General features: G+C 41.5%; 1 long non-coding RNA gene across 5 annotated transcripts in view; it reads right to left on the bottom strand.

Annotated features, from left to right (window-relative positions):
* The window catches only part of LOC116428853 (uncharacterized), a 94806-nt gene that overhangs the window by 50850 nt on the left and 18282 nt on the right, over positions 1-25674 (bottom strand). For 3 of the 5 annotated variants that reach the window (XR_004235367.2, XR_004235368.2, XR_004235369.2), the window contains exon 3: positions 25417-25556. The exons of 1 other annotated variant lie outside the window; for it this stretch is intronic. This is a non-coding gene — a long non-coding RNA (uncharacterized LOC116428853). Of the gene's footprint in view, positions 1-25283; positions 25557-25674 lie in introns of all 5 variants that reach the window. One more of the 5 variants, XR_012999641.1, reaches the window with a different exon arrangement.

Here is a 25674-nt window from a genome sequence, read left to right as displayed (position 1 = left end):
TCGCCTCTTCTCGTTTGCCTTCTCCCTCGCCTTTCTTGTTGCGTCCGTCTTTGTCCCGCTGATTCCGGGCCTCTTGGAAGACCCGAAGCCGGCAACGTCGGCGATGTTGCGGCCAAGGAACGACCAGATGGTCCTATATATCCTTGCGGCAGCTGCGATGGTCCCGGCCGCGTCCCTCGAAGACGCGGGATAAAAAGGGAGCGCGCCCTCCGATCCTTCGCGCCCCGGGCTCCATCCTTGGGGATCGGTGGATCGTAGGGTTACCTCTTCCTCGGTTGGCTCTGACTACCGGGGTGTTTAGGTGAACCGCGAGGCAACGTGGAATTCTTTGGAAATTATGCGAATCGGTGGGTGTCGATGCGGTACGATTGTTTGTGCACTGTGCTAGTAGCTGTTGTTGATTTATGCTTGACTGTTTAGCTACTAGGAGATTAATGCCCTAACGTTTATGCTTAAATACTTTGATAGAAATGTAGGGTGTTTAATGGTTGAAGCGTGCGAATACTTTATGTCGCGTTTTGAACACAATGCAACGTGAATGTGAGTTGAGGAGGATGATAAGCATAAAGTTGACGTAATTAAATAAAAGAAGCAAGTACGTATCAAGGGGGTTAAGGGGGTAATAAGAAGGTACCTCCATGTTCATATGGCGTTGAAATAAAGCTTACATTTAGCAATTTTCTTCTACATAATAAATTGAAAAAAAATTACCATGTTATCTTACCTGAAAGAACTAAAACTACTTTTATTTTAACATTACTTCCTTTTTTATTCCATGGGAACCATTTTTTTGCGTTTGACTCTCTTTAAAAGGTAATACTACAGAACAGATCAATTCCGCTTGCGTTATTATTTAAATACGGTGAAACCTTTTCCGTAAGTCGATTGCAATTTGGTTGAATGTTATTCGACCAATAGCTAAGTAACAATTACTTCAATAATAGACAGAAGGATTAAGTGAAGACACGACTGCGGCGACGCGTTCGCGCAAACGGTCGCTGAAAATCTCTTTTCCAGGGGAATGGGACGGAAAATCACGGATCACCTTTCGCGATGATGCGAGTTTCAGAATTCGCTTCGTTATTTCCAGCATCCAGACACCCTTGAACCTTTGACTGTCCCGAGACCGCGCGCACGCGCGCTGTGATTTATTAATTCGTCGCGGAGCTTGACGATGGATTGAACGTGCAAACGTGTGAATGGTGAAAAATGCGAAAGGGAGAAAGAATAATGTACAGAGGAAACACGGACACCTAATTCTGGATGTCTCGGAAAATCATGAAAAACCGCGCTTTCAATGAGAATCACGCTGCGCGGTCTTTTGTTCTATTAACCCTTAACAACGACGAACACATTTTCAAATTGATTTACATCCTAAATTAAAAGAGTTCGTTTATTTCCTTGCGAAATCACTTTGTCTAATAACACATTTTCTTTGTTTCATTTTCGAAATTATTTAATCAAAATTACATTAAAAGAGATTTTCTTGTTATTTTAACAAGTTTTGGAAAAACACTTTAATAACCCACACGTGACTTATTAGTTAGTTATACTATAAAAGTGTACCGGGCTGTTAAGAGTTAATGTCGGAGAAAAGAACTTTCACAGGATTATTCGTTTGCTCGTGCATTACGCGGTCATTTCGGATGCAACGGGGGCAGGATTCGATCCTCCTCGCGAGTAAAAAAGAAATAAAACGCTGCAGTGCTGCGCGATCTTCCGCGCACACTCGCGAAGTAAAATTTACGATCCCGACACGTTACGATCACAGTTCACGCGGCTCTGAAACTCAATAAAAGCTTCCTATGCGTGTTGGCAGTTCGTTAAATCTTTTCTCAAACTACTGGCAATTAAAATGGAAAAGTCTAACACGAACCAAGTTGCACCACAATATTAGAAATTCAAGAAAAAAAGAACTTTTCTAAAAATCCAATGATACAGAAAGGAAAATCAATAAAATACATAATGATCGTAATAAAATCTGCTCTACATAGATTAACCTACCATCTTCAAACTAATCTAATTCCTACTTTTCCAAATCTCCTACTTCTAAGAAGAATATTCTAAAAAATTTACAAACAACAAGAAATCCCGACAAAACCAAAAGATCATTCAGCGATCATAAAATAGAAATAAACGACTGTTGGACGTACAATTACGATATCTCCGTCGCGTTTCAACCCCTTCTGGATCCTCGCCCTCCAGCCCCTGCCCCTAGGTCCCTTCCATCCACCCGCGACCTCTATTAAGCGTTATATTCCGCTATCCAGCAGCGATGGAGGATAGTTCCAGTGTATTGGCATGCTGAAATACGGGGCGCGTTCGAAGCGCCGGCAGCCCGTCAGGGTATTGATTTACAATGCTTACTCCGCTCCACGAGCGACTCCCATAACTGTGGACCCCCGCCAACCCCCTCGTCGTCCCATTCCGCCCCCACTTCTTCGACTCCATGTCTCTCTGTCACGCGGCCGTGTCTCTCTTCCGGTACTCTCGCGTCTACCCCTTTCCCTTTCCGATCCTCGGCTCCGATCTTCCGCGGCGATCCTCTATCACCCGTTGATCGCATCTATCCACACGGCTCTTCGAGCCGCGAACGGCGCAAATCTGTGAGGGAAGGATGGCATGATAGAGATATGATTGAGGATCACCCACTGATGGAGAAATCGATCGGCGAGCGGGATGTTTGCGGGCGATGCCTCGGGGAATTTAGAACTTCTCATGATATGGTATTAGTAGCCGATTGTTCATCTGCGTGGAGTTGTATGCAGAATTTTTTACTTGAACATTGATGTTTGGAAATATGTAAATTACACTAGCTGTATTCTTTGGGTCCTTTTAAAGCTAACATTGTTAGCGTCGTGTTTGTTCAAGATTTTAGAGATGAAAGCTTTTCATAACTACGGTCTGAAATTATTTTCTATGGTACTTCTTGTTATGTTCCGTGTCGTTCCGCGGAATCAGCTTTCTAACAAGTTTCTATCTTTTTAATAGCATTATCTCAAATTACTAACTTACCTGCACTAGGGCACCCAGAAAATGTAATATTTTATCATCGGTATTCCTTCTAGGATAAATTTACAACGACTTAACGATTAATTCGTAGTTCAATCACTCATTCTCAATTCCCAGCAAACGTTTACCTTAAAAACTATCCACTACAATCGAACTATCAGCTAACAAACGCAACCTAAATTTCTCCATAATAATCCAACCTACACGAAAATCAACGGAAACCTCAGACCCCAACCCTCTCCCGATCGCCCGACGTTCCTTCGTCGATTCCAGAAACCGCCCAACAGTTTGTCCGTCTCACAGTCCCGTTAAAGAATTCGATATCTGGGGTGTCCCCGCTCAGTGTGGACGGAATCTTTCTTTCATAGCCGGCGGGGCACTGCGATGATCCTCCGTGGCCGAGGTTTTACGGCACCGCGCGTAAAATGAGTTACAAGCCGGATAATCGGGCAATAAACTTCCGGCCGGGCAGCCCCGCGTGGGCGGCCACGTGGGTCGTCCCGAGTTGTGGTATTACGGCGACGACGTCGGTGTAAATATATTTATTATGGCCACCCTGTTATGCTCCTTCGGCAGGTACGGAGAGACAGGACGACTCCGCGCGCTGAAAATCCTTTTACCCTCTACTCGTCTCTCTTCCTCTCGCTCTCGCCCTGTCTTTCCAGTTCGGTTCCGAGGCCTCTCGATATCTGGCCTCTCCTTTCCCTTTTCGTCATGGAATGTCCGACGGGGCTCGGACCAGTCAGGGATGAAGGACGCGTGACAATAATTTACGACCAGCCTTCTTCCATTGGGACACCGTGGACAGCCTACACAGCTTTCTTCCCTTTCTTCTTTGTTTATAATTGTTGGCCTATCGCCTTTCGTGCTTCCCTTTTGTCGCCCTCCATCTTTTTGCTCAACCGTTGACGATTTCGATGGGGCGGTAATAAAAAATTGTTCGTCGTAAGTGGATTTGGATTAGCAAGCGTTTACTGAAAGAAATGTTTCGGTAAGCCAAACGCGTCGTAATTTTTGGTTATTAGCGGACTGCAAGTACTGTGAATTCTTGTTTTCGTGGATTATTATGGAAAGATTGATGCAAGGGAGAAGTTTCTTTTGAATTAGGGTATTTGTTTTAGTGACAATCGATTGAAAATATTTTGTTTGTGTTTTAGATTATCGAATACATTTAACCACTTGTCTCCTAATACGTGCGACGCAAGTTTTAAATTGAGTTCGATAAAGTAAATATTACTCTTTATAATATTCTCTACTATTACCAGCATTTTGTCTTATCATTTTCACCTGCAATTAACATACAATTTCGTTTTCTCCTACATAATATATTACTGACAACATAATCCCTAACAATCCTATAATTCTTCAATAGAAGACAATTATTCAAAACAGTCTCAGTTAAAACGTGAATTTAAAACGTTCTTTTTAATTTCAGTGACATTTTATTTCCACGACATTACAAAAAATACTCTCAATACAGAAACAAGCGACTGAACAAATCTCTCGAAATAATGTTATATAGAGTCTAACTTTTATTCCGAACTGTATAAGACAGAAGCGGTAAACAAGTTTACCTATGCTTCTGCGTCATTCGGAACGCATTATTTGCACACCTATTATCATCCTGCGGCCAGATACCTGCACCGGTGACGTAGGTCGAGGCGCAATTGTGAAAGAATGCTCTCCGACGCGTCGCGGGGTGAGGTGATGTCGGCTCTCGAAAAACCCTCTTCGCCCCCGTTTTCCTTGCAACGGGACGCCCGGATGACTAGGATGGCCGTCGCATAATACACGTATTTCCCCTCCACTCACGAATCGGACCGTTCAAACGGGTACATTAGCCCGCGGGATCAACCACAAGATAAATCGAAAATGAAACGGAACATGAGCATCAACCGTGGCAAAAAATTCGGTAGGCAAATTATTATCCCTGAAACGAGATAGTAATAGAGATTCTTGTTTCTTTCAGCGTAACCTAATTCGAAAAAGAGAATGGGAAATAAATCGAATTAATTTGTTCGAAATTGGGATGTATAAAGTTGTTTTTTTGTAGGATCGTTAAGAGTTAAAATATTTTGAGGCGTATTTATCATAAAATTGTTCTTTATAATGTTAATCAACAGTTTAAACCTTTGATCTACAGATAATTGTAATTAAATTATCTACTTAGGAAACAAAGACGTCCAACTTTTACTTTCAACTTCTTGTCTTATTTCACCTCTAATAAATATGAAAAATTCACCTTCGCAAAGATTTAGCTTCCACATGAACCACGCACCTGCGAGGGTTCCCCGCTAAGAAACGACCGATTCGTTAGAAGTTTAGTCGCGGAACGAATCGTAAAGCAAAAAGTTAATTACAATTACTCGCGGCTTCATTATTCCAATACAATATTTTCAGTAAAACAATCACCATATATTATACACGCGTGACCACCGTACAATGCGAGCAGATAAAAAGAAGTCTATCTCACACCTCCATTACTCACTCTATTCAAATCATTTTCTCCGGTGCATCGGTCGATTAAAACTCGGGAACCGTTCGTCATTAACGATCGACGAGATCGAGAGTACGGACGATAGCCCGATAAACCGCTGGTTCCCGCCGGATAGTGGCCGCACGATCGGGAACCGTGTCGTCGAGGAGAAAAGATGATCGGAGCCAGACATAAATTCTATCGCGTTCGAGCTACCTGCGCGGCCGCTCAGCTTGGCCCGGCCCAGGCCCGGCCGGAAGTAATCAATAAGGCGGTTTAAATTACGGTCGAATTGTCGTTGACTTAAGGAACAGCGAGCAAGTGCTAATAACCCAGATGCAAATTGATAGCGCTCATTATCATGGCAGGAACGGGTGCGCGCACAGAGGCCAGGCCGGAGGCTCGTAAAACCCGCGGTGCGAAAGGGGCTGCGAGATTTATTTCGCTCGTTTAAATTCCGTCCGTATGCCACGCGACAAAAACTCCCGGCGGGAAAAGTGTCGCGGGCCGTTCCGCCCCGAAAAATCCCCGGTGTCCTTCCGCCACGAATGGAACAGCGGAATCAATCGACGGGAAAAAGAACGATCGACGTACTTGCATGCCAAGGGCGCTCCTTTACCCCTTTTTTTTATCGACAGACTGCAGATGTTTTCGCTAACTTGTTATTTTTTTCCTGTTTGTATTGAAATTTCAAGGAATGGAGAAATTAAATGAATTAAAATCATTATTACTGTTTATTATCAATTATTGAATTCGAGTTTCTAAGTAAATTGTGCTTGATGCTTTTCGTAATATTATCGGGAAGTTGATAATCAAGTGCTTGTAAAGCTTTCCTTAAACTTTGTAAGCTTTTGTTAAATTTTGTATTATATTTTACTGTGTATAATTTGATTTTGTTCTCTTTTTCAGATTTTTGTAAGAAATTTTGTAATTAGGTAAATAGGTTACGAAGTTTACACAACGCTTGTCGATATGAACTTTTAAAAGAATTAGTAAATTACATTATTTATGATTAACTTTAAGATAATCTCTTGGTGGTTAAAGGAAGTTTTTCTGCGACAGTAAACTGATTTCAGTGGATTTACGTAAAAGTTTGCGTTATTCCTAGTATCTATAAGCATAATGTAAGGAACAAATTTGTTTTCAATTCCATGTTCTTACAGCACAAAGAATAGCTTAACGTAATTCTCAATTAATTCCGAGAACCGTTTATTCGCACATTCTCGCCTGGCTATCGGTTGCACAATTACAAATTCATAATTTGCAGTAACAGCCAGTTCGATTGGTCGCTCTACACCCCTTCGATCGATCTCAACTTGTTGCCAGCCGCACACAATCCATATTTCACCTGTCTCCGCGGGCTTTTCCTTTCCAATAGTCAGCGACAGTTTGCGCGGGCCGCGACTCCATTACTTCACACTCAGTCCCGATACTAATGACCGATACTAATCGTTCCATTTGATCGATCGAGCCATTAAAAATCTCGATCTTAGATCTTTCCTGTCATCGCGATTGTTTGGTATTCGTAACATAATCTACTATCATATTCGTAACATAATTTACGACCATACAATGAATTATATTCGTAGTAAGAATAATTGTCCACTTCTTGTAAGCGTAGTATTAATAACAATGTTTTCACTGACAACTGAGATCGCAGTGAACTGTTTAAGTTTCATACCAAATCATTTTCTCCCGATAATTCTAAAAAGTAACCGTGCGAAACTTGTTTCGGAAACTAAATCACTCGAAAATTGACAACCTTCTTTATTCTAAATACAATGGACACCCTGTTGCTGTGTCTAGCATCCTCTTTTCTTCGATCAAACAAAAACTTCCGAAACAAACTTACTACGCCAAATCTCGAGTAAATCCACAGTTCACCATATATATATATATATATAATATAATATATATATATTATCAGGCAATTAAACGTGTAAATCTTTGGACGAAGAGAAGAGAAAATAGAAGCAATGATGTCGACTGTGAAGGACGAGTGAACTCGTGCTCACGATTAATGAGAGAAAAAAAAACTACTCCCTGTTGTCCATTCCCATCAATTATTTCATATATTCGCCGGACGGATACGAATCGTTTTCTTCGATCGTCCGTGCTATCAAGAAGTCGTCCGTTGACTGTCGCGATCATCATTACCTCGCTACCCTCCGGCCACCATTTACCCTATCCAACCCTTTTCGCATCGCGGCAACATGTAATTCCCAGGGAAATACGCGAAGCGCGTTTCGCGAGACGGGATAGATTCAACAGGTGACACCTAACCGAGCCGCTTTCCTCCCGAAATTGTATACAATTTCCACGCTTTTCTGATTTCACGGTAATCCGATAACCTCTGTTATTTTTAAAGATTCTATTAAGCTCTTTGGTCTTTCGCTGTCTGTCTTTCGCGACTCCGTTACCTGATCGTTATAAATTCTCTAGAAAGATCGTTATACAGGCTGAAATGATGTGTAATAATTAATAAAAATTTAGATACGATATTTTATTTCTATTTCGGAGGATTTAATAATAGACATACTCTTATTAATCTCATCGTTTGAAGTTGTCCAGGAGAAGGTATAATTCAACTGGAAGGAGAAAGAAATGATCAATTAATTGTTTTCTGAAACTGTTAAAGTAGACTTTCTTAATTCTTTCAGAACTTAAATTTAAAACGGTTTCCAATATTTTTCTTTGGTTTGTTAAGAAAACGGTAGAGGAATTGACGATTTAGAGTAAGTATCGCGGCGCTCGAAGAGAACGATGAAAATGTTTCGCCATAAATATCGTAGGCTTCGATCGAAAGATCAGTTTGAACTTCATTGTCCCTTAGTGAAAAGTTTCGTAAAAAGGAAACTAACATTTCAAATTTTCTTTTCTTCATTCCCTTTTCATATTAAACTCGAATTCTATTACGCGTAAGAGAGCTTAACCGTTACGTGAAACATGCGCCAAGTTAATTTTCAATGCAAACAGTAAATATCTTGATTCTATATTATATTCTCTCAGATTAATTCAGGTTCGCAAGGGCTTTTGCCAACTTCTCATCTCCCTGACTTGAATAATTTGACCTTTTCGGTACGAGTGGCGACGATCGACAGACATTAAATGCGTTCGTACGGCCGCGCGCCAACTTTAGTGAATCATCTATACCTAAAAACACAGCCTTGCCTTCAATCGTTAGCTGCAATTGCACTGGAAACAAGCATTCTATTTAAGAAAAGAGACAATAAGTATTCCGAAAAAATTTGGTTGGTTAATATGTCTAGGAAAGTTTCTAATTAATCCCTCGTCTAACAGAGAATCTCTTGAATGGCACACACTTTAAACTATGTTCATAAATACGAGTACCTATACCAAATTTCGTTTCAACTTAAAAAAGTTTCGCCATAAAGCTTCTCGATTACCTATAAGAACAAAGTGATATAATTTTCATCTTACTTTTTATTTACTTATCAACAACGAAGCAACTTGATGCGAACCCAGCCACGGAGTAATTAACAAAATAAAGGACTAAGAAATCGAACCCATTTCAAAGTAATGTTGCGAAATCATCAAGATGTCCACCGTATAGTAATTAAACTACATACATACGATAGCTTATTCTAATTTAACCCATAATAACTTCGAAACTTAAATATAGAATTTTTACAAGCGGACTAGCATATTCCTCCTACATTCGTCTAATTATTTCAAACTTTAGTATCGAAACAATAAACCCATGGTTCAACAATTCAATTCTACTAGTTTCCTTAATCTTCATCCCAATTTTCGTATCAACAACCATTATACCGTTTAAAATTTACCATACAGTACATAAACTGCGCCCTACTCCACCGCATCACCTTCCACTATCAACAACCTTCTCAGAACGAATAATCAAATGTATTTACAATGTCCCACATCATACCTCGTACTTTTCCCAATAAATTCCATTACTCCATTATCCATAATCATTTCTCAAATTATTTTCTTCATTATTACCACCCTGTCCAATTACCCGGCATATTCGATTATCCTCTATCCTGAGAATGCCGGAAAATCGGAATTCCACTGCATCCAAACAAATCAAAAGCGATCGAAAATTATCCAATATCAACACACTCAAGAGAGAGTGCAAAAAGTGCGAGAGGTAAAACTGTAGATAGGGAAAGAGGGAGCAAGAGGGACAGAGGGAGAAAGAGAAAGAGAGAGGGATAGGTGCGCGTGCACGCGCGAGTCCGACATGTGTACGCATTGTGAGGCACGCACGACCGCGCGTATCCTCGGCTCTCTCGCTACGTTCACGCTATGCTTCCTCCCCTCCTCTGTCCACTGCCTACTACCCACCCCTCCGCCTTCCCTCTCTCGCTTGCTCGCTCGCCACGCTAGCTCGCTCGCGCCAACCCGCTTCCCTCCGCCGACCCCAGCCCCTCTACTCCGACGTTCGCCCCCTCTTGTCTCCGCCTCCTCCGCGGTATCCACTGGTGCCCAACCGACTACTCTCTCTGGCTCTCTCGCCGCTCTATCCCCACAGCCCGAAGGAAGCCGGCCCGCGGACAATTTATGCCCAATTACACCCTAATTACCGTAATGGCACGACTCCGGTACAGATGGTGCACGGAGTTAAGTAACTGTCACACGGGCCACGGCGGAGCCCACCGCGGCGGCTAGCTGGCTCAACATCCACCGGTTGTTATCCGATTCTGTTATCGGGCCCAACCACCGCCACTCATCGTCCTCCATGGAAGTGAAATCAGGCACTTGAGTCATTCACAGGTCAAAGCGATTAACTCCGCGAACCTTCTCAAATTGTAGTGTCCTAACGACTGATCAATTCTTTACGAAAGTAATTTCGTCGAATTTTCCTGCTTTTGCTTCTGAAGAGTTAGCTACTCCGCGTCATCCACGAGAAGAGCCCCGGGAGGTATTCCCTCTTGCAAGGGCAAGAGGGGTCTCCCGTTAGGGTTTTGTTTAAGATTTTGATTGCTTATGTGTAACTATATTGATGAATAGCAAATTAATATCGAAAATGAGATGAAAAAAGATGGAAGCTGACCAATGCGACCTGCATTCGTTTCAGGGCTCTTCTCGTGACAACGTGAAGTACTTTGGCAGATGATGACTAGCTTCTAAGTACGTTACCTTTGTTGAAGTACTGTGTTGATTGGGAGTTGATAGAAGGAGTGTGTAACTGGTTGGCGTTGAGGAAGACGCGTTTCTTCTCATATGCGTTTTCGACAGCAATGTAGGACTAGTAACTACCTCGGGTAGCATTTTTCTATTTGTTTGCCAATAGGAACTAAACTTACAGAAGGGGTGCTTAATAACTCTTTCCTATAATGGAGCAGTAACAAATTTGGAAACCTCTGTTCCACATCCCGAAATCACAGTACAAATCGCGTTAGTGACAAATCATTGCGTGGCAAAACGTGGTAAGAAAGAAGCAGTTCGAAAAATCATCAACTCCGATTTACCGTGACAACTCGCAGGCGCGATAAACGGTAACATGTACGGGCCCGTTAGTGGGGGGTCCTTCCCCGGACAACTTTCCACGTTATCAGCTGTCCGGCGAGATAACTGGCCGCCTCGTTCCCGGGGGCCATTATCGGATTCCTGTCCACTGGAAACTCTCTGCACTCGGTTCGTCCGGACACGGACCCACGAAACGCGTTAACGAATGGTCCCGGTCCCCGAGTGAGACGAATAGCCAGCTAATCGACGGAAAACCAGGCAACGGGACACGCCGGGACCGGCGCGGCATGTGGAAAACACGTGGCGTGCGGCCTCACCTTCCGATTCGAATACAAGTCGTCTCCCATCGTTCGGCTGACTCGGTTTAAATCGGACGAAGGACGACGCGAGTCTTTTTGTCGTATGCAGATGGTCGGGAAACGGGAAGAGGCCGTTGAATTCGAAAAGGAAAACCTGGCATAACATCGTTGTATCCTATGGCTGTCCGGAAAATCACTTTCGATCATGTCTTTCTCAGTTTAACCCTCTTAGCAGCTGAAACTCGAAATATCTGTAGTCCCTGTTACAAGAAATTTGATACTGTAGCTCAATATTTGATGACTTATGAAGAAGATATTTAATTTCTGTGTAAATCAATAGAAGACTGGAACATCGGTTCAAGGCATTTTTGGCAAATTTGTCAATATTAACGGAAGAAATAGAGTATTTATTGACACATTAATAATAGCGTGGCATCTGAAAAATTTGTGACAACAGTTTGAGGCATTTTCAATCGAAATCAAAGTGAGTATGAACGAACGATCATGAAACAACCTCTCTAAGGAAGCGCGGAACGGTGAAAACGAGTCCCATGGGGGAGTAGTGGCAGTCGTTATATCGAGCCGCGTTATACGCCGAATTAAAGGGGTATGGTGAAATACCATGGGGTCGCAGTCGAGGCCACGCCTCGTTCTCTGCTTCCTCTCTCCTTCTCTGTATCTCCGTTTCGACCGAAACAAAAAGAAAAATCGCGAAACTCGCCGGGGTTCGTATTTAACGGCCTGGCCACGGAACTTTCGCAATTCGCCGCGCCCCGTGCAAAAATTCGCTGTGTTTCTCGCCCTTTTGACACTATGGGGTTTCCGACTAAAAATTCGTGAATTTACAGATTTGACAACCTGAACCTTGTTAATAAATATTGCGAGACTTATCAAAAAGCACTGATTGAACTGTGAAATATTGTAGCATCTCAAATTTTCGATCTATTTCCACTTCAATCGGAGTATAATATTCAATTACTTAAATAAATAAATAATCATAATAAACATTAGCGGTCTTTGACTACAAAATCTTGAACATTCACATTATACCGAATCAAGTGTTAAGGCAATTGCTCTTTGTCAACCAAAATCGAAGAAGAATACAAATCATCAACGTACTTATTTTCAAACATATTAATTTACTTTGGTACACCGATATTTAACACGTTTCGTTCCACGTGTACCATTTATGATCCACGCGCAATTTTTGTAAGGAAAAATTTTTTATGAGACATATGTGAGAGAATAGTAGTACACGTTGCGATTCAACGAAAACGTAACGAAATAATATCTAAATATACATAAAAGTCACTAAACATTTGAATGTAACTTAATATTTTGTTTTAAAAAATCAGTGCACTTTATAAGTAAGATATAACCGAAATTTTCGTTGGTACGGAATATGTTAAAGCTTAGTACACTAGTTTATGATGACGTTCAGGTGACAGAAAAGTCACGGATAAATCTACAGAAGTCACAAAATGATTTTCATTCATAAGTTATGTCTGAAAAATACATGAATAACTGCGCTAATCATATAAAAAGTCATTCAGTTTGCATCATCATCTATCCACGTGATGGATTATGCTGATCCACAGAATTAACGATTGATCTCTCTTTGTAAACCAGACCTTGAATATCAAACGAGAAATGGGGATAAGGGCGGGACGCGTTGCGAAGCGTGCCATTATCCCGTACTGCGACGCGTAATTATGTAATTACAATGTCGGCGAAAAGAGAGGGGGTGGGCGGCCGACGACAGGGCCCGATTAATAAGAAACCGAAACCGCGTTTAATGGACGCCTTTTTCTACGCTTCGCGCGGCTTAATGAACGGCCCCGAATGCGAGCGGTTAGATCTTAATCATCTTAATGCCCGCTCCATCATATTTAATCGGCGTCATCTTCTTGTTCGTCGATCGTATCTCTCTAGGAGAGATCGTCCGCAGGGCTGGGGAACACCGGTCTCCCTGCAGGTTCGTTGCTTCGGACCGAGAAAGTGATTATAGCGGGAAATGATTAGTATTTCGCGGTTCTTTCGTTGGGTCGTTTATGTCAACACGAGTCATGCTTATTAAGAAGATTGTGATGTTACTGAAAGATGATTGAATCGTTTTAAAATCGTAGATGTATCACATTTGTGTCATTTTTACATAGAATTCTGTGTCATATTGTAATATATTTTTTCAATTGAGGTTGAACAGTGACTTCTTTTCAGTAAGAATACACCTTAATACTTTTCATGTTAGCTGATGTTTAATAGTGCCTTTAAAAAAATGAATTATAATTTAATCGTCCAATATTGTTCAGTAGAAATAGGCTCTTCGATATCACTGACACAGATAATCGCGAGAACAAGGAAACTGTATGAACCACATAATATAATCATTCTTTTCCTAACATAAGATATTAGTTATCTATTACAGGTCGATCATTTCCAAGTAACTCCAATGGTTCCTAATAATTGCAATGTTATACTTGAAATTAATCAACTTTCCAGTCTAGATTCGCTGTTTCACGGTCTATTTTCTTTTTCTCTTCTGCGGAACCTCGAAAATTTTCCACGGTCGTCGAGGAGACAAAGGATGATGTCCGGCGACGATCGCGCTGCGCGATTACCAGCCGCTTGGACTTTGGCGAGCAAACACTTTCGAATACCAGCAATCAGTGACGTAATCAGATAGCGCGATGAATATTCATGAGCAGGACGCATGCGTTCTGGCGAGCGTTTGCACGCTTATTAGCATAACTCGTCTGCTTTATCCATTAGCCATTGGGCCAGGACTAAGTGAGCGTGCTACTGCTCGCTTGGCCGCCGGTTAACCGCGTTGTCCAATTAATATAAACGCAGGGGGGGGGGGGTAGGAAGACCGAACACAGAAGAAGAGGGGAAGACAGAAAGAAAGAGAGAAAGAAGAGAAGGCGGATAATATAAAAAATAAAAAAGAAGATCACCGGGTTTAATCGTGCCGGATTCTAACTCCGCGGGTCCCGTAACGAGAATCCGAGACTCCGATCCGGGATTTTCAGCGAATTAGTCGAGTTTTAATCAAATTTCATAATTGTTGTACTTCCATTTCGATGATTGAGAAACTGCTTCTTTTAAAAATTCCATGAAATGAGACTTCACTTATAATCCGATTGAAAATTAATCCTTGAGGCGGATATGGCATTAAATTTCAGCAGTTCTTGTTGTTGAATTTTTCTGTATTTCTAACTACTTCTGTTTACGTTCTGTTTGTGACACTATCGGTACCTTGGAATTTAATCTATTTAAACTGTTGGTACGAGAAAATAGCGTTTCGTGTATCCTCAGTTTCTCCACATCTATCTATAACATCCTTAGAAACTGAGATTTTAAACTATCAGTTATCCACATGAGCAAAGAGAAAACAGAAAAGAAGAAAAGAGAAGATATTAGTCTATATTCCAATTCCCTTTGCAAGTCAAGAATTGGCATAACATCATATTATCTTTAATCCACTTAAACTTCCAATATAAAACACAAAATTCCCTGTACCCCGTTCTTCTACCTATCCGCGAACAGGTAAATAAGTGTCCACAAAGCCCTCAAACTTAACCGCAATATAATCCATGCACCAAGCTAATGGTTACTCCACAGAAGAAGAAAAAAGGAGAATTAAAGAAGGACCAAGCCAATTAAAAGGTTCTTTAGTAAAGCTCGAAAACATACAAAAAGTTAATCCCTTTGATCCGAGAACGGCACGAGTAATTATCCGATCAATCTAATCCTCAAAATCCGCTATCCAATCCGTCACCTACTTGAACCGACAGAAGAAAGACAATCACATATATCACACTAAATGTTACATATTAAATATAAGGATACGATATCTAAACCTCCCCAACTTTCCCACCATCCGCAGTAACAAATACTATTCAACGGTTAATAAATAACTTTTCACCGTAAAAAATCAGTAAAAATACTTCGATCAGAGCCATAAAAGCACAAGAACAAACCCCATGCACGTATCAAAATTAACATACCCTGTTGAATCAAAAAACTATGCCTAAGTTTATACTTTGCCAAAATATAATTATAAGATCGTTGTTAGCAGATTTATTTGCCGTATGTGAATAAATGTATTACATTTGCAAATAAAAACGTTTTTAAAAAAAGGCAGGAGAAAGACAAAAGACTCGTGGAAAAAACAGAAGGAACATTCAGTCCAAAGTGTCCCGTGTCGGTATCCGGGTGCGAAGGGATTCCCGCGTGGCGCCAGTGCCCCGGACGGATAAATGAACCGGGGTCTCCCCGGCCGGGCAGGGTGCGAAAATAGAAAATCCGATTGGCCGGCGCGAAAGAGAGCGGAACAAAAGCATCATGCAGAATTCAGTGTCGGCCGCTCCTCTATAATCGGAGCGGAGTATCGATCGGCTACACCACCGAAGAGATACACACCTGCCCGTGTGCCGAGGCTTTCCCTGCGCCCGTTCTCCGCGTTCCCTTCCGCGCCGCCCCCTCTTTCAATCGTCTCGCTTCCTCTCCACCTCATCCTCGCCCCCTCCCTCCTGTAGCCGTGCGTTCCTCTCGCCCGCGCCGCTCCGTGCGCGTCTCTGTCCACCCCGCAGGAATTTCGCCCAGGGCTACCTTGTTAATCTCGCCCGCCGACATCGCCATCTTTACGGCGGCAGCCGGCGAGATCGTGGTCGATACCGGGAGACCCGTGATAATGCACCGTCCCAAGGAACACTCGTCTTTGCGGGCGAAACCTTTTCGACCCTGTCGACTGATCCTCAGTTCTTGTCTATTGCGATTGAAATGTTATTGAAAAAGTCGGGATGAACCTGGAAACGAAGGTTTCCCTTTGTTCCTCGCGAATTCGGAAGTACTCCTGGAAAAATGAAAGGTGATAGGGAAAATGAAAGTGGTAGGGAAATGAAGATGTTCTTGGGTCCGAAAAGACTTGTAGAGCGTGGCAGCCTTTTTAAGAGAATTAGATTTTAGTGAAAGGATCACGGTTATTATATTAGAGAAACGTTTATAGAAGAGACAAACTTGAAAATCCTCTATTGAAATGAACAAGAATACAAAATTTTAGAAAAGGTTGTATCATAGATAAACTATAGTGTTCTGGGGTTCATTTACTGGAAACGTTTCTAGAATTCTACGAAGCTTCGCCAGAGCTGATAAAAAAGGTAACATCAAATAATTCTGGCAATAAATCTACCAAACACATTCAGCATAATAAAATATAATTAATATTGTTAAGCAAGCTTTTATTGATTACTCTGACCCCAAATCACGGAGTTTAAACACATTAAGCTCACTTCTTTGATAAAAATGTGAACACCCGTAAATCCGATGAGTTTCGGAAACCAATAAAAATTTTGCTTTAGGTTTGTTAACATGCGAAATGTTATTGCGATGAAATCATCTCGAAAAGCGCGCATGCGCACGGGCATGCCGATCCAGCAATGTCACGATGATTTGAGGGACGATCTCGATGCCGTTCCACGGAAAACGCGACGCCTTCGCGCGCGCACCTGTAATTTATCGCCGATCTCGGCACCCGATCTTTGCAACACCGCGCCGAAGTTCCTAGAAATCGAACAATGCGTCCGCGGTCGGTCGCGACGCATTAAATCTGTGGACAAAGGTGTTGTTCAACGAGCGCTTATTAACGGGAACTAAACGTGTATGGAAATTCACGCGTTCACGCTCTCGTCGATTCGATTTGTTCCGCGGTAACGACGTCCATTTCGCGCACAGGATACACGTGAATCTCAACGGTTGAAACGATTATAAACTGACGACCAGGTTTATCAAATGTGATCAATAAAACAAGGAACAAGTTTCCAAAGAACGCTTATTGTTGAACGTACATAATAACCAGCCATTTTCCTGCTTCAAACGTTACTTTGTTATCCAGGATTTACGAATGATGAACACTCGGTTTACAGAACGCGTTAATTTGACTCATATTGAATTTTATAAGTATTATTCGGTAAATGTTCACGTCGATTTTAATTGATGGAATTACGCTAATATGTACCTTAATTATCTGCTTTTAAACCTCTAATATTCAAGATCAAAATGAACGGACATCAATTTTTCTAGAAACAATGGTATAGAGTGTACAATAAATGTCTGTAAACCTACTGTTAAAAATCAATATCGATCGCGATATTTATTTTCGCGGAATTAGAAAGAACTGTGGCCATCGACGAGCACCGAGCGATAATGCGAAGTAAGCACGGTTAATACTCCTGCTAAGGATGACGCATTAAATTCCCAGTGTTATCTCGAGATCGATATAGCGAAATCCTAATAAACCGAAGAATATACTACTGAATGCTCAGCTATTTTAAAACTGCCAGAAATGTCCAGATTGCATTTACATCAATCGGAAATCTCCGATTCTTGCACTAGAATGCACTCTAAAGTCAAGGAAGAAAGACACACGTATGGTAAAAGCAAGTCATAAAGAAAGTCATAAAGGAATTACGGAGCAATCGAACTTGCTTTAAAATTCATTGAATCGGCGGTAATCCGAACCAAACTAATCGTATTCCGCATGGCGAATCAAAATCGGCGCCGGAGAAGTCGAGGCGGGACGCGAAATAAAAATAGAAAAAACGAAAACAAGGAAAGAACAGAGTCCCTGAAATTCCTGGCGGGCAATCTCGTCCTGAACACGTTCCGAATGTTCGTTAGTGGGGATCCCGGCAAATAAAAGATGCGCGCGCGCGCGAGCCACGGTTCGAGCTGTCCGGCGCTGTTCCTTTTTTCTCCCGCTCCCGCCCGTTTCTCCTCGGCGGTGACAGTGTCAGGCGATTTTGGCGCGGAAACGAATGTCTTTTGGAACGTCTCCAGGTGCGGCCTCACCGGGTTACTTAGCGTGGACCGAACGAGTTAGGCCGGGGTCGAAACCGGCGACCGGATAAAAGAACGGACTCTAATTCGGGAACGAAACGTCGCGTTCCGCGGCACGCACCGCCTCCGAGAATAATAAAGCATTTTCGTAGGCGAGCCCGATGCCGATCGCCGATACTTGCCCTTCGAACGAGGGGTACGCGAACCAATGTCGAACGAATCCTTAGCGATCGATTTGACCCTTAACACGTTGACCGCCACGGTTGTCACCGATGATCGAAACGTCCAAATTACTTAAAATGAATTATAAGAAGAAAACTGATGTATCAAAACATTTAGTTACGTAGTAGCTAAGTAATAGTATATCTTAAGAGCTATGATACCAAATCATTCCTAATTAATTCTAATATTATTTGTGTTTGTTATGATACGAAATATACACGAAACACTCTACATTCTCGTCAACGTGTTAAGCGCTACAATCAGTCTGTCAGACCGCTTTAAATTGCTATTTATTTGCATTTTCTTTCATGTATAACTTACAATCTTGAAATTCCATGTGCCTCTCAATTAGACTGTAATATTGAGTCGTTGAGATTATGAATAGTTTCTCTTTCTGTTTATGTTTTGGCATTGATTTGCTCTATTCGTCAGCAGTTTGCAACCGATTAAGAGTTGACAGGGATCCGCGGATTTGTGTCGCTTCTTGAACCCCTTCGTGGACAATCTTTAACAAGTTGACTGTCATGAAAATTTTTAACGTTTCATGTATTTATCACTTATTTTTTCATAACAGAGATGATTGTCAATCGTCTCGTTATAATCATTTTCAAGCAATCGGAAGAACTCGTCATTGGTAACCATGATGGCAGTCAACGTATTAATAATATTTTGTAACCGTATGTTATTAAATACATTCCACTGTAGATTTTCTTTTTTTCAGAGAAACTAATATTGATCAGATAAGTCTAATAAACATGCGGTTACAGGAACAACCACGAGGCAAGGATTAAAGTTTCTATTCCGCTTGAAACCACCAAAAATATCGATCGAAACTGGCATGAGAAACTCGAAAAATATTCGCGAATAAGTTGTTGAAGGAATGGAAGACGCCAAATGTGGTGGTTATCTGTCGATAACCTTCCCAAACGTAGTGAACTGTGAAAAACAATGATCGAAGCAGTTAAAACGATCGTGAATAAGATTTCGATAGATTTTCGACTATCTTCGCGTCAAGTGTGTTACAAAATGGAAGAAAATACGTGAAGATTCATCGTTTGAAAACATTCGTGTCGTTTTACGTTGTGGCAAAGTTTCGAAGCTTAATACAGAAATCTATGAAAAGTGGATTGGAAATTACGTGGAGAGATGATCGAATGAAACGATTGAAAAGCAAACGAGAAAAAAAGAAAGCGAGGAAGACAAAAAATCGGAATTGAACAAGAATGAACAGCAAAGTTTCCGATTTACGAGGTTGGAACGAGAGTGCTTCATTGCAAGGGAGGGGAGTCACGTGATACTCGGGTCACTTAACTCTCGTTCTCTCGTGTACGCTTTGTCTGTTGACTTCTTTTTACGCGAGACGGGCTTTGAACATTTAACATCACCTGACCCCAGACATTCATAAAAAAGAAACAAAAGAAATTAAATTAACTACAAAAAGGTCATTCGATCCCTTTCTGCATTCAAAATACATGTTCCTCCATTTAGATACAAATTTGAAGCATCACCGACATAGGTTATTTGCAACAATAGCGTTTCGTTCTTCATCTTGAAAATTAACATCACTTGAACGTTCATGAGAACCAAAAAAACAACAGAAGTATTTATTTTCTACTAATTTTCAATTCAAAAACTAAACGCAATAATCATCCTATCATCTAATAATGTCAATCTTCCTTGCGTATCTATGAAGGAAGTAAGAAAAACTTTCTCCCAAACGTCTCCGAAACAATGAATACGATCGAAAAGTATGTGAAGATTAACTTTTGGCCGAGTTTCGATCATCAGTCGCGCGAGAATTAATCTTTTAGCTACGGCGGGACTAGCCACGGGACTATATCTTCTTTGTAGCACAAGGTTTGACGCGGTTTGAGTATCATAAATATAGCACTGCGGTTTGAGACTAACAGAATTTTCCATCATGCAATTACGTTAGATTAGACTATAAAGTGTACAGCTATCGATGACAGAGAAAGAACTGAGCCGCTATAGTGGCGTATCGTTCAAAAAGATGATATACACTAAAGCCACTATAGTGATGTATAGTAGCTAAAAGGTTAAGGGCACCCAGGGATCGTTTTACGACGGGGCAAAAGGGCTCGGTCCCCTGGGTGGGTACCAACGTGTCACCGTGGCCCGGTATCCGTTTAATGGAATGATGAGACAGACGGTCCCGTCTGCGGTTTCGCCAACAGGCAGAGACGCTGCGGCGGCCTCGCGGTCACAGTCCGACTGACTTGGCTTGCGAGTCGTGTACCGGGACCACCGGAAGTGGCCCATCACCGCCCCACATTCCCGACTTCCGCTCTCCGCGGGCTCGGCCGGTCGGCGCGGCGTTCGCGTTCTCGGCTGCAGGATTCACCGAAAAAAACGGACCCCGATGATACCAAAATGCAAATCACCTGGCCCGCCAGACACCCCGAATTACCGTACCGGCGACGGACAAAAGCTGGAACTCGCGTAACACCGAATTATCGGTTCCATGGGGCTACACCCTTTCCTCGGACGATCGTCTATTGTCAGGATCGAAGAGGAGGAGAATTGTGCCCCCCCCCCCCTCTGATGTCACTATTTGCATGTCATATGGAGGCCGCAGAAGTCAAACGGTGTAAGTCGTGTTCTCATCTTAAATGTTTAACCCTTTACGGACGAAGATTCTTTGAATTATATTTACGAAACCTTCAGCGGATGAAGCTAAATTACATGTCGGTTGTTTAAACAATAGAAGAAATGGAAGCTACATGCCGATCTCTTGCTATTTGAGTAATTAAATCATTTGTTTACAACTTAGTATTCCGAATATGAAAATTTAATCTCCCAAAATGTCGACATTCGCCAGCAAAGGATTTACTCTTAGACTATTTTTTTATGTTTCACTTTGGGGCGGAACTTGGTTCGAATGAATAACAGGGCATAAATTCTAATAAAATGTACAAATAATGGAATTGTCTCCACCTGTAAATTAAGTGACTGATTTTCTTCGTAAAATAGATCCTAAACTGCCAGTGGGATGGACAGCGGTGCAATTCAAGCTGTTTGTCTGGTCAATTGACATTTTTTATTACAATCTTTGACTTATTATTCTATTGATAGTCTAAGGGTTAAAGGGTGTTTCTACTATTCAATCTTTCAGTTACTAATGCAATTATGGTACCACTTTTGTACTTAGGACTTAGTTCTGCAGTTAGTACCTTAATTGATTTATCAACTTATACTTCTAACGATAAAACCCCTTTTATGAAAGGAAAATGTGACTTACACTGATCGATTTCGAAGCTGTCCATAAAGAGAAAGTGTTCGGATATTCGCCTCCGACTTCATTTTTCGTACTGAATTGTATTGACGCTTTATCTATTGGAAACCTGTTAACACGTTGACTGTCGAATGGCGTCGCTTGAATGTATTTGACGTAAGTATTTCATATATATTAATAGATTTTACGACCACTGTGCAATTTCAAAATAAGGTTTATCCCAATGTCCGTTAAGAAATTCGCAGCTTTTAATTATTAGTTTCCACATTGTTAAACAACCGCTGGTAGCTAAGATATTACATAATGTAACAACATAAAAGAAACAAGTTTCTGATGATTCTTAAGTCTTCGTGAGTCCCTTTTTCCATCGAACTTTGATCGTATCAGGTAATATTATTCACCTAAATAATTGCAGCGGTGAGAAGTACCGATTTCTAATTTCATTTGAAAATTGTAAGTACGATTTCGTTATTTGGAGGTGCGCCAGATTTTTACGTATTTCTCGCGCCCTCCTCTCATAGAATACAATCTACGTACAATGTAGTCGCAGATCCTAAGAACTAATCCTAATCTTTATTCCCGTTCATAAAAAAGGTAACGGAATTTTACATTATCCGCCGCAAACGCGCAAATACATGAAATTCAAACGAGCTACTCGCGGCGCGTGGTTAGGTAACAACCGGCAGACGTTCATTAATTCGGTCTTTTTATTACATCTGTTTACATTCAAGATTTATCGACGACTGTCAATTTCGCAGGAACGAAAATTTTCTTCGTACGCGTTGCTCAATTGAATGGAAATAACCGATCGCATAACAAGACAATATGCCACGGTTAGACATCGTGAGCATTTTCTTTCGTGAGACGGCTAAAACACAATGGCGACACGTGTTCCATTCTTTATCGTCACGTAAACTTCAGGCTCTGCCTTATCCACAGCTTCCTGAACTTATCTTTATGAGCCGCCCGGCTATTCCGCATTGTTTCACGTCCGCTGGCCAACTGTTTAAGATTTCTTGGCTACAATTTCGAGCGAGTAACGATACCCCGGGGCAATTCGTTCCGTGTTCCTTAAATTATTTATTTGACAACGCACTTTTCTGATTCCATCACGATGCTACTAGGTTGCCCTTGGACTGAATTTCCTTCGTATTTTTGTTCGTTGATCATTGCTTGCTTTCACGAGTCGATACATTACACACTGTTACTTCCAACTGCGAATGCATTAAAGATCTAAATTCATTCAGAGTCCATTAAGAGAGGATTAATAACGTTAAACGATTCATTGTATAAGTAAACCCTTAAAATTCTGTATTTCCGTACACCGGATCGTCACAGATGAATATCCGCACTCATTGAAATCTCATAAAACAAGTTTCTTCGACAAAAAGAGACTAATAATATTGCATAAAAATTGCTATTTTAATCTTCTCGAATCTCACAGATCCAATAAAATTGTCTTCGTTCGATATGCCATTAAAATTCAGGTGACACAACACTTAAACTTTTAAGTATAGAAGCTAGCGTCTCTGTCGAAGCTAAAAAAGGAGGAGAAGGAGAATCGAAAAACGAAAAAAAAAGGAGAAGTAAATCGATTGGGAGGGAAGATGGAAGAGTAGAGAGGGGACGAGGTGAGAAAAGACGAGAGAAAGAAACGACCTCTTGACGCCGACACGGAAGGGTAATTATAATCTTCCCTCTTCCTTCCTCTTTCCTCCCTATCCTCTTCCTCGTTCCACTCCTTGCCGGCTGTCCTCGTCACTCCAGCGGCGCGTCGATGGGGGCGCCACGGGCGGGAGAGAGAGGCGACGAGTACCACTCATAGGAGCGTAACAATGGCTTTCCATGCCGGCTCAACCAACCAGACGACCGACTGACGATCATGACGAATCGTTCCCCATGGGATTAGCGGGGTTCGACCACGTGGGCTGATCCCGATTTTCGTTGAAATCTTTTCGATTTAAGCACTAAGCGACTGGATCTCCTGCGTCTTCTCAATTATCGCATCGAAGCAACTCGAAGTGTACTTTAACGCATTAAATCGCTCAACGAAGGCTATCATGCAAATTCGTTTCAAATAAAAAATAGAAGAATGTTCTTCCAACCTTCCTCTGCCAGATGTATACCTTTGGAGTCCGAAACAACTTAGAATTGTTATTTGAAAAAATAAAAATCGAAGACTTGATCGTTGTCGATAGAGAAAGGATCTCCGAATTCTCTGAGTATCAAGAGTCTTTGTGGTAGGTTTAATCGATATAGAATACTTTGGAGGATAAGATATTTTTTAGGAATAAATATGAATAATGTTTGCAAGAATTTTTTATGGCGAGAATGAAAGAAAGAACGAAAAACTCGATAACGCCGCGTGGATTTTCAACAATATTCCCGATTCGAGATTGGAAACCTTTATCCGTGGCTCGCGTTTCGCTTTTCGGCATGGAAAATTTTCCGGGAACGATAAAACAGCGACGACAGGATCTCTTTGTTCGGAATCAGTCAGCGACTGGTTGCCGCGGCACCGAATATTTTCGACGGAAACACGACGAGCGATTTCCTTCTGTCCTCCGCGGTTTCATCGTCGCTGCCGTTTGATTTTCTCGATTTTCGATCGACAGATCCTCGGCTCACTTGAGTTTTCCAGGTCCCAATGCATATTTCACAGAATTAAAGATAGAAGACGACGAGCGACGTGAATGACAGTGTCAACCAGTGAATCGCTTTACATCTAATGTATCTTAAAATTCCATAGTTCTTCGTTGAAACTCAGACTTAGGTATTTTGCTTCGATCAGGACGCGTTTGAAAGCGAAGTTTCTTGTGAATTATAGAATGAACACTTCGTTTACCAACTATGTAAAGGCAAAGGTACATATTTTTTTTAATATTGGAACTGGTGTTAAGTTAAATTTCTATATTTACAGGAATATATAAAATCATGCATTCTCTGTTCTACAGTTCCAATTAAATCAAATTACTGTAATTCCTTCAACTAAAATAATTAGTTGCAACAACTCAGCTCTTAGCAAAATCTACAAAGATTGTCTGGCACTCAACAAAATAACATTCAAACAAAATTCGCATGGGATCAAATACCGTCAATTGCCATGAAACCTCAGATAGCGGAAACTGGATCATTTTCACCCAATCCTAACAGTTTGCATATTTGTCTATACATTTCCTTACATATTAATTCATTTGTGTGGTACACGTATAATTGTAACATATACAATCAACAATATGTGTAGCATTCGAAATAGAATTCTTTCTTAACACTAAATGTACCGCGAACGGTCAAATGGCCGGTTTTAAAATTTGATTTAATGTTCTCCGTTTTTCTATGTTTAATTACCATTAAATCAATCCCTATAATATTCGATTAACCCTTTCTCTAGAATGGATGAGACACCTCGGTTCCACGTTGTCGAACAAATGATACTATAGACGAGATATCTCGTCACCATGATAACATCGTACGTGCGACATCAATGATGACGAGATATCTCGACCATATCATCGTTTGTTTGACATTGTGGAACCGAGATATCTCGACCATTGTAGAGAAAAGGTTAATCAATTTTCAATTTTTGTCTTTCTTTCCGTTTCTGTTTCCAATAAGAAATATATATCGTTTAACTTATTTACCTTTACCTTATAACTAGTTGTTTGACTGATTACAGTAGGTTATAGGTACATACAAAGTGTTAGTGTGTTTAGCGTTAAAACCTGCGTACAAATCCTGTTATAGATGAAAACAGCCAACCGCCATGGAGGGTTAAGGGATAGTCGGCGCGTATCGCCTATCAACGGCCCAGAAATCATGAACCGGGTAGGTATCACCAAAGAAATCCCCTTGTCGGATCGTACCTGTTGGTCGGCGCCCGATGCGTGTGCAATAGCGCGGCGCGTCCCTGGTGCACGTCGCTGTAGTAGGATCCCGCAAACGGAACGGTGCATGTCGTGCTCGGTGAAAGCGAGCGAGACGTATGCCGAAGGTAGGACGGCAGCTAGAAGAAGACAAGCAACAGTTTCTTTATCGCAACCATGAACGTCCGCTAGAGAAGGACGGACGGGTCTTCGCGGCCGAAACGTCTATACTCTTCGAAGCAAAGAGGACAGGCTTAT

Source organism: Nomia melanderi, chromosome 11 (genome assembly GCF_051020985.1).
Source record: "Nomia melanderi isolate GNS246 chromosome 11, iyNomMela1, whole genome shotgun sequence".
Lineage (NCBI taxonomy): Eukaryota > Metazoa > Arthropoda > Insecta > Hymenoptera > Halictidae > Nomia > Nomia melanderi.
Note: the sequence above shows the minus strand (reverse complement) of the source record. Positions and strands in the feature narration are given on the sequence as shown.